Source organism: Elaeis guineensis, chromosome 2 (assembly GCF_000442705.2).
Source record: "Elaeis guineensis isolate ETL-2024a chromosome 2, EG11, whole genome shotgun sequence".
NCBI classification, from domain to species: Eukaryota; Viridiplantae; Streptophyta; class Magnoliopsida; order Arecales; family Arecaceae; genus Elaeis; species Elaeis guineensis.
In genome coordinates, this window is record NC_025994.2 from 7,682,521 (window position 1) to 7,692,425 (window position 9,905).

Below are 9,905 nucleotides of genomic sequence, written 5' to 3' on the forward strand. Positions count from 1 at the left end.
AAGACTTTCAAAAGTTATAAAGGATTACTAGTCCCTGGATGGAAGATGAATAGTTTTAAGATGATGTTGAGCGTTTATTCATTTTTGCTGTGACTTGAATAGTTTTTTATTGTTCTTTTTAGCTAAGCCCTTCTGCGATTATGAGGAAGGATATGGAAAAACTTGGATTAACATCAAAGGTTGCTGGCCGTGGATAGGATTACTTGGCATTTGAGGATCCATAAGCCGACCTAAAATAATTGGGAAAGGGCTAGATGATTTTGATGATTAGTTGAGCCCTTGATGTTATGATTTGTGTGTGTGTGGGGGGGGGGGGGGTAGGGCGCGCGGGGCGGCTAGGGACTTTGTTCAAATTCATTAGGAACCTCTATGTAAGGACAATCATTAGGAGGGGATTTTAAACAAAAATGCCACTTAACTATATTCATAGAGCCTGCCCCCTAGGGTTTTGTTTTCATGATGTTTGCATAGTAAAATAAAGCTCTGCTTCTAATTTACTTTCTAGCATGGCATAGAAGTCGTGCGAAACCTCTGCAAGAGTGTGCAACCCTTTCTTTTCCCCCCTCTTTCCTCTGTTTTCCTTTCAACCTGCTTTTTATTTCTTGTTATCGAGCCCTGTCCTTATGGCAGCTAAAACCCTAATCTGTTGTGCATTCCAAAGCCATCTTCGCAATACTAACAGCATCTAGATCTGACTCTTTCCTGTTTCCTACATTAATACAGACCACCCACCTGCTAGGACCTGTCTGTGGGAAAGAACAGATCTGCTGCCACAGCAGGCCTCTTATGGTTATGTTGGAAAACATAACAAGCCCAAGTACCATCAGATCCGAAAGCAACCATTGAAAACCTTTCCAGACCTTTAACATGTGCCAAATTGCTTTTCAGCTCCATAGAAACTGCAGAAGTCAATCTGCTGTTACCGCACTTGTTTTTTTCTCACTGCATCTAGGTTAAACAAGGTTAACCAAAAGCTATTAATAAAATCAGTCTGGGCTAACCAAGGTCACCATACTAGTCGGTACCATACTGGCACCGAACTTGTATGCAGTTTGTACCATACCAACACTTGGTACGTCTTATACTCTACTGCATACCAACACTATAATAGAATAGTACCAGTACGGTGTCCAGTACCGAGATAGCGAACCTTAAATAAAATTCTTTTATCCATCCATAAAAACAGCTGATTGCTCTGCTGAAATTTAGTCCCTAAACCTGCTATCCATTTTCATCCAACCTAACTCAATGATGCCCCTACAGCTTGAGGGATGCACGACAGTGCTGATCGCTGTAATTTCTGCATGAAGCTATTGGGATTGCAGGATTGTTGTGCAGGATCAGATCAGAGCCAAAGGAGCATTAGGAAAATCGAATGCTTGCTAGTGTGATAGCCAACTTGAAATCTTGTCAAGTCACTGAATGCTGTGAAGTCCATAGTTTAATTTGCAGGATTTATGATTTGATTTGATCTCAGATGATTGTCATATTTGTTGCTTTAACTTTGCGTCATTCCTAGAATTATGTTAGAAGATTATTAGCATTTACTCATTCTTATTTTTTGTTTAGTTAAACCATCCACATTTCATGTTGGGTTTATTCGGACACCTATGTTTTAGCATATTTTCTTGAGGTTTAGCTTTCAGATTAGCCTCATTGCTTGCTCGTTTGCATTGGAACCATCTCAGGTATGCATACAGGTATTCATTGAGGTCCATTCTACATCATTAAGACTAGTGTGTACCAGCCCTGGACTGGCTGTACACCTATACGATACCACACTAGTTGATTGTTGTTGGTACTGAAAGGGCCAATACATCTGATATGGTTTTACTAGGCCTGACCAACTTGGATAGCACCTGATAAGGCAGTTTGGACCTAAATCAGTGCTGAACCACCTTGTACCCATCAGGACACCTCAAAATGGGCGTTATCGTTCCTCTTCCACCATTTAAACTGGTGTCAGCTATGAAGGGAAGTTTAGACGTGAGAATAATGAGTATCCAAGCATCAGTGAGCTTGGGTTGTCATGTTTGAGGCTGAAAGCAAGCTTCTAGCCAGTGCTTTAAAAGATGGCTGCAGTATATGGGCGATCGAGATTGCATAAAGCACATGCATTACATGAGCCACATACATCAGTGAATAGGCAATTAGTAATTTTTAATATTTTAAATAAATAAAATATATTAGAACAATAATAACAGTAATATCTTTCATAAATAAAGGAAATATTAACCATTAAAAAAAAATCTTAACAATTCTACCTTTTACCTAGTGCTTAATGCAACAATTATAGTATAATATTCACATTGATATTATCAAAATGCATGTATCAACCTCTCTTGCAACCAACATCTAACCCAACCAACTACTTGAAACTACCCTGTTCACATGGCTTTCATTAGAGTCACAAAATGCTAAAGGACTACGAATATGATCACACAATAGTAAGTAGACCACAAATGCAGCTGGGTAATGCTAATCTTGCTGCATATGTGTCTGCATAGTGCTAAGTCAAACCATCTTTCTGGCCTATATACAGCCTGACCACTTATAATGGCTGCATATATGGAATATGGTGTGCCCAAGGGACTGCACATGCATATGCAGCCACATGCACTGCATTCGCCTCTTCCACACCCCCCAACCCTTTTTTTTTCAAAAATCCAAAAATAAATGATGGAGAAATAGAAGAATTAGATAGGAATTATGTTATAAGTAGATACAATGCACATGAACTTTGAATGCATGTCCCAACACATGAACCTAGGATTAAAATCAAGGAAAAGTAGGGATTTAGGGTTAATCACCAAAACCTTCCTCCTTTTCATCTTAAATACAAAAATATAACCAGCAAATGATGTTTGTCAGAGTTTATTTTTGAATATGTTGTCAAGCAGCAGCCAATCTACATTTCTATGCTATCAATATGCTCGTTGTTGTTCAATAATATGGTAAATGTATTCTTGCTTTGTCCATTTGTTGAGTCAGAGATTGGTTCATCTTAAACGCGCTATAGTCTTTGGTATCATTCATCAATTCACTAACTTCCACTGATGTAAGTACATGTCAATTATACACACATTCATATACTTTTTTGATAATCCAGCTTTTATTGCAAGTTAAGTGAAGTTATTATCAAGCAAGCAACAAAAAACTTCAGTTCACATCTAATAGGATGGCTAGCTATCAAATCAATATGTACCATATTTATAAGAAATTGTAGCATTTAAAATAATAAGATATAATCATGAAAATACAAAAAAGGTACTTTTGGAGGTCAAAATAGGCCACTTTGATCATACCAAAGCATATAGGTCCAAAGCTTTTGTCCATACAATGCACAATATGATGTATTACTATACTAGCTCACCATCAACACATCCCTAGACCATGAGATTTGAATCCTTTGCATGGATAAAGAGCATGACCAAGAGTTGCTTATCATTGATGGTGTTAGGTCAAACAAGGTTGACCACAAGTAGCACGGTAAATCAATCATCTAAGGTTAGTCTAAAATTTATGGAAATTCAGAAAAGAACTTAGTTTAACTTTTTGTGTCTTTACCTGAAAAGGCTCTAAAACAATTTCTAACAGGTTGACACAGTGGTTAAATTAGAGGTGTTGTTTATGTGCTCTTAAAGCAAACTCCCCTCTCTCATTTGAGGATGACACTTGTTGTCTTTTTGTGGTAGATACACATAAATATCAAAATGCAAAGCTTGTTCTTAAATATCATCAGTTTTTGAGCATCTAATTTAACATGTGACAAGTTTAATCGTTATCACAATCATTGATAACTAAGGGCTGCAAAGATGACTAATTCTTGGCTTGTTCAACAACTACCAATTCATTAACATCCTGACCAAAAGAAAAAAGAGATGCATTTCATTTCCACTTGCTATACATTAAACCAAATTCATGTTAATGTCCAAATTCATGTTTCTTAATTAAATTCCACAAAAAAATAAGCAGTCATAACCCCTAAACCTTATTCTCCACCTTGATTATATCCCATCATTGCATTATAGTGTGTATATATATAGATATATATACTGAAAATATATTCAGAGGGTTAAGTCTTGAGAAACATAGAGACCCCATGCATGTAGTCATGCATCTACTCCCTAGCTCATCAAAGTACAACCACTACAATCATGAGAATAAGAGAAGAAAACAGAACTACCCATATGACGCTCTTTTTACCCCAACCACCTAAGCCTTGAGAAAAAGGATTGGTTAACCCAGAGAATCTGAAAGGCCATCCATCTAACGTTGAGGTAGATATTTGGTTAATGCATTTGGTCCATCTTCACAAACCCTTGCCTAAAACCAAACACATCCAGCCTCAGTTAAATTATGATGACATTTCCAAATCATCTTTTACCACACCATGGAATAACTCTACAATTACGTGTCAAATGACTCGAGCAACCAAAAAGTGATCCGCAATAACTAAATCTTCCAAGAAAGCATAATGCTGTTCTGATTTTTCAAGCCTTCTTTATCTGATCTCCAGTCTGGTTTGCAAAGATGCCAGACATATGTTTATCTCCTCTGGGAGCATGTGCAAAAACATGGCAGAGTAGTTAGGGTTGATAACAATTTAGAAGTTAGAACTAAGATGGTTCTTAATTGAAGCAAATCATTGGAAAACAAGGACTAACGAGACCACTGCTAAGTGATACTGATCAAGAAACAAAAGCAAAACACAAACTGATAGTATAGGGGAAACTATATGGTTAAAAGTGTCGGAAGTAAGCTCAAAATATCCGCAGCATCAAACTTTTTTGAAACAATTCAACCATGAACTCTAATTTTCAATAATTATCATGGTGGAAAAAGCTAGCAAGACAAGATAACTTAATTTCCATAACATTCTAGCTGAGAACAGTGCCTGTGGGAATGCTACATAAACCGTAGAGCAGGATAAAAAGAACATATAGATTCAACTGAACTCATAATTTAAGCACATGTTGCCATCTGATTAAGATGCTTACAGATAGAACACAAAACAAGTGCGCGACACATAATTGATATTAACTCCCTTCGAGAATATTCATAACCATGTGTTCTAGAACCATGGCAACATATATACTCCAATAGATTCCCTGCCTCCACCCACCCTCACCCACTTCCTCCTCTACTTCTCCTCTCTATAGCAAACAAGAAAAATGCAATGTCGTGTCATAGACATCTGTTATGCCTAGAAAAACTGCTCCCTGTCCATCACTAGCATCCACTCTTCACACAACAACGACCACGACCATGTAGAACCACTTTAGGGCATCTACAAGAGCACTATCGCATCATTCCTCCACCTTCTGATTTTTATATACCAAGAAGATGTATATATTCCCATCCAAAAGAGGTTCTATTCCCAACCCACGAAGCACAAATCCCAGGCCCACCAAAACAATAATCTTCAATACTGCCCGAGCATCAAAAGGCAAATAAAGCAAACAAACCCACCATAAAAATATATCCAGATCTTGAAATAGGATCAAGAAAAAGATAACAATGTTAATCTCTATCCTTAAATAAAACCAAACACAATGAAAACCCAAAACAATCATCAAACCGCAGCTTTCACAGAGAATGTCGAAGAGGAAACTAACCGAAATCACAAATCGAGCAAAAAAATCGAATCCCACGCCAGGATTTCTTGATCCCAGATCGAAACCACAAGCTCTATGCTCCAAGAAACAACAAGCGAAAGAGAAAACGGCGGAAGGAGGAAACAAGAAGGAGGAGAGGGGCGAAGCGTGATACCGGACTACGGGATTGGGAGAGCGAAAGGATTGGGTGGAGATGGAGATGGATTGGAGGCCAAGGGATCGAAGCGGACGCTACCATCCGTCCCAAAAGACGAAGGCCGAGAAGAATTCCGACAAACACCTAATAACGCCTTCATTCTCCGTGATCAACAGATAAAATTCCAATTCCTCCGCGAGGAATCCATTTCCAAGGGGAACCAAATAACGAGGACTCACCACCCCTTCGTTCCATTCAGTACCAGATATAGTAGCGGCTTAAAGTTTGTTTCTAATAGACCCCATTCGATGGATGGATATGATAGGGTGGTGCTAGGGGATTATGGAATGCTTTATTTAGCATTCCTCTGGTGTCTTGTCCACTGAATGGCTCAGGTTGATGGAAGGGAACCCAACTAGGCTAAAGGAACTGAGCCCATATTAATTGCTCCATGAATTCATGGGCCTGCAATCATTCATTATTTTTTCCTTTTTAAAAAAAATATATTTTTAATTGTTGCAATTTGATTTATGCGATTGGTGCGATGCCTGAGGGCAGGTGAAGGGTTTCTTATCTTACGTGACAATTATGGACTGGTGCAAATGCAACTTGGCTAGGGTCAGTTTCATACGTGGGTTGAACCAACTGTGGATACTATGTGGAGGATGGATGCTCATGATTTCTTTCAGGATACATGATTATGAGACTAATGGCATGCATGTTATTACTATTTGGTTGGTCCATGTTTGGGTATGTAACATTGTTTAGCACTTGATATTATGTATTGAGGATGTTTATTTTTTGTACTATTACCCCTAAGATACTAGCTAAAAAATAAGGGATTAGTTTTTTAATTTTCGAAGGAATCTTCCCTTATTTGTCAATTTTATTAAACAATTGACATTTGCAACAGCAATAGCAATAGCAATAACAATAATCAAAATCATAAAATAAAAAATTTAGATACACAAGAGATGCATGATACATAATTTCTTTCATGCCATGAGTGATTAGCACCAAGACGATACAAGTTGATTAACAAAAACTGTTTCAGCAATTTTGAGTTTTGTTTGAAAAATTTTGTGACGCGATATGCCTAACATGAAGGCTCATAGTATTGACCCAGGATTTTTAACAGTCCGCAGTTTGCACCACAGAGTTCTATATACTTTTTGATTAAAGATGGATGACTATTTCAGCAATGCATCGTTTATGGCATATAAAATCACTTTATTTGATATCTATCTACCTTTTGGTAGCAACCATCGAACGGTATAAAGTGCTCTGCAGTGCAATTAGTATATCATATTTATGGAGTTATAGTTGGAAAAAAATAAAAAAATCATACATGATTAATAAAAGCAACAATACGAGGATATTAATTGATCTTCGACCTTACGTCATGTTCTTGATAAGGTACAAACTGGGCAGAATAATTCATTATTAAATATCACTGCTTTAATCTTCATTGCAAATGTGATGGTCAACCGATGTTGATGTAAACAGCTGAGACTATGTAACAAACTAAGGCTATTGCAGCAGATGTGGACTTGCTCGAGAAACCAATCAGCATCCTTCGTTCCTTTTGCCCGGTGGTGAGACTTCTTCTGCTACTGCTGAGATTGATCTAGAAAACTAGTCATCGCTGCATGATGATGCACAAGCTCCTTGTCTTCCATTGGATCAACAGTTCCTGATGCCAAACTAATCTGGTGCGTGTGGGCTCACTGCTCCTAACCTTGTGCCACAAACATTTGGCTTGGCTTGAGACAGACTCGCCTACTATTCTTGTTTGGATACCCAAACATTTGGCCTGTTTAGCCTGTACTCTCCACTACCCAAAGATGGTTTTGACTCATAATTTTCCTTCATGTCTAAGTCTTGGATTCCTTAGAGAGATTCCCTGTTCCACTGAAAAAAATAAAGAAAGAAAAGAGAAGAAAAAAAATTTGTTGTTGTAGCAATTATCATCAAGAAAAAAATTATTATCTATATTATATATATCAATTTTTTGATAAAAATATGTATCATTTTTTATGTACATAGTCGGTCGTAGTTGTTAATTTCTATAGTTGTGTACGGAGATATGTATTTAATGAATGGAGTCAATAAAAATCAGTAATTTTAATTCACTACATGCATGGTTTTATGTATGCAGTATAGGTAATAATTCCTCGTCATCAAGCTAGGCGTTAGGGTTGGTGATAATTATTAGGTTAGGGTTTGGGGGGGTGGGGACCGGGGAATCTCCCATCAACAGGGGAGAGATGTTACAATGAAGTTAATGTTAGTACGCTCAACTACCAGGATGTGGTTGGGTGAGCAGTGCCATTAGTACTGCATGGCATGGTGGACAGAAGACCAGTATAAAGCATTCAAAAAAGATCTTGAAATCTTTACCCAAAAGGAAAAAAAAAAAGATCTTGAAATAATTTCCTCCAATGCATTTGAAAGTTTTACATGGGATTCCAAGTCTGACTGCACGTGTATGGTATGAACGTCAGATGTTGCCCTTTGAAAGAGTGAGAAGTGTTATTATCACATTTTCTCAAGTTTCCAACATAAAACTTTGATTTTTTTTTTGAATATTATGCATATAAATTGTTCAAACGAAGTTAAGGTCCCACGAGCATGAGTTCAGCAGACTTATATTACGATTCTATTATAGTAAATATAAAAATAAGACACAGGTTCGTACAATCACACAGAACAAAGAAGAGAAGAAAAAATAGACACAGAATTTACGTGATTCGACTGAAAAGCCTACGTCCACGGGCAAAACAAGAGAGAAAAATTTTATTATGATGAAAAGAGAGATACAATCACTCGAAACTTTTCAAATCCTAGCCGCAGTTTGATTTTTCCAAACCTCTCACACAAAACTGTCGAGATTAACAGAAAGTACAATATTTCCGCTACCATCACAGACCTTCCAAAAAATTTCATTCAGATCGCAATGAAGATTTTTCGGATCGAATTATAGTTCGAACCCATAAAAATATTCAAAATTCAAGCCATATTAACAGATTCGTACTTAAAACCATAGTTTAGCAGCATTTTTCTCCAGATTAATGAAGATTTTTGAATTATTATTGGTTTTCTTGATTATAATATTTTCCAGATTATTCATATTTATTAAATAATAAGATATTGTTTCTTGTTCTATTCACAATTTGTTCTTTTTGAAAAATCACCATTTATCCAAAATTCTCACTGGATCAATATAATAGTTCTCATTGGTAACAGTCATGGTGGTGTTAGTATATAATAATTCATTCATCTTTAATTATCCAAGTCACCAAATTAATCTGCTGTAAGATTTAGAAATTTTTCAGTTTCGAATGCTTGCTACGTACCAAAGGAATTGTTTCCGGTATCAAACTGGTGATTAATAAAAATTAGTTAGAACAATTTGGGTTTGATGGTTAGCTTTTTTAAGGGGTTTGAGTTATTGAGAGGTTATGAATTCAATGATGCATATGTGATCTTTGAATTATTGGAAATTCAGTAATAATGGACATAGTTTGGTTGCGCACATGTCTGGGGATTATAGGGCGTTATGATCAAGATGGATATCAAATATTAGTTTAAATTATATATTTTTAATATTTTTATTTATCTTGCATTGTATATTTATATTTATAATTTCTTGGTTGGAAAGACATAAAATTGAAAATCAAAGGACAACAAAAATTGTAAGAAAACCAAACAAGCCATGCACAACTTTTTCTCAAGAGGAAGGAAGAAAAACAGAAGAAGAAGAAGAAATGGTAAATATTGTGATCTATAAGCTAGTTGTTTACCATATTAGATAAAACTGAAGTACCACAAGGAAGAATGCATTCAATGCATCATAAACCCAAGGTGGAAAATAGTACAAAATTTCTTGGACTCTTTAATTGTCCAATACATAGACACAAGGGTGGCAATTTGACATGTACCTACCACTCTCTACAAACCTGCCAAAGATAAATGCATTTAGATGGAACTATTTGTTATCAGGTCAGTTCTAGGTCAAATCTGAAATCAGATGATTATAAATGGACAGGTTTAGTTGTAGCTCTCCAACCTGGTGAGTTAACAAGGTGATCCAGTCAGTAACCAACCAACTTCTTGGCCTATTATTTTTTATAGGTCCCTATTTTTATCAT

The 9,905-nt window shown here is 36.5% G+C and overlaps 1 protein-coding gene across 2 annotated transcripts in view; it reads right to left on the reverse strand.

Annotated features, from left to right (window-relative positions):
* LOC105060576 (uncharacterized) overlaps positions 1-5,994 on the reverse strand; it is a 13,393-nt gene extending 7,399 nt beyond the window's left edge. The window contains exon 1 of one of the 2 annotated variants that reach the window (XM_073251529.1): positions 5,773-5,994. The gene's annotated coding sequence lies outside the window, so the exon portion shown is untranslated. Of the gene's footprint in view, positions 1-5,618 lie in introns of both variants that reach the window. The other variant, XM_073251528.1, reaches the window with a different exon arrangement.
* Between the last annotated feature and the right edge of the window lie 3,911 nt (positions 5,995-9,905).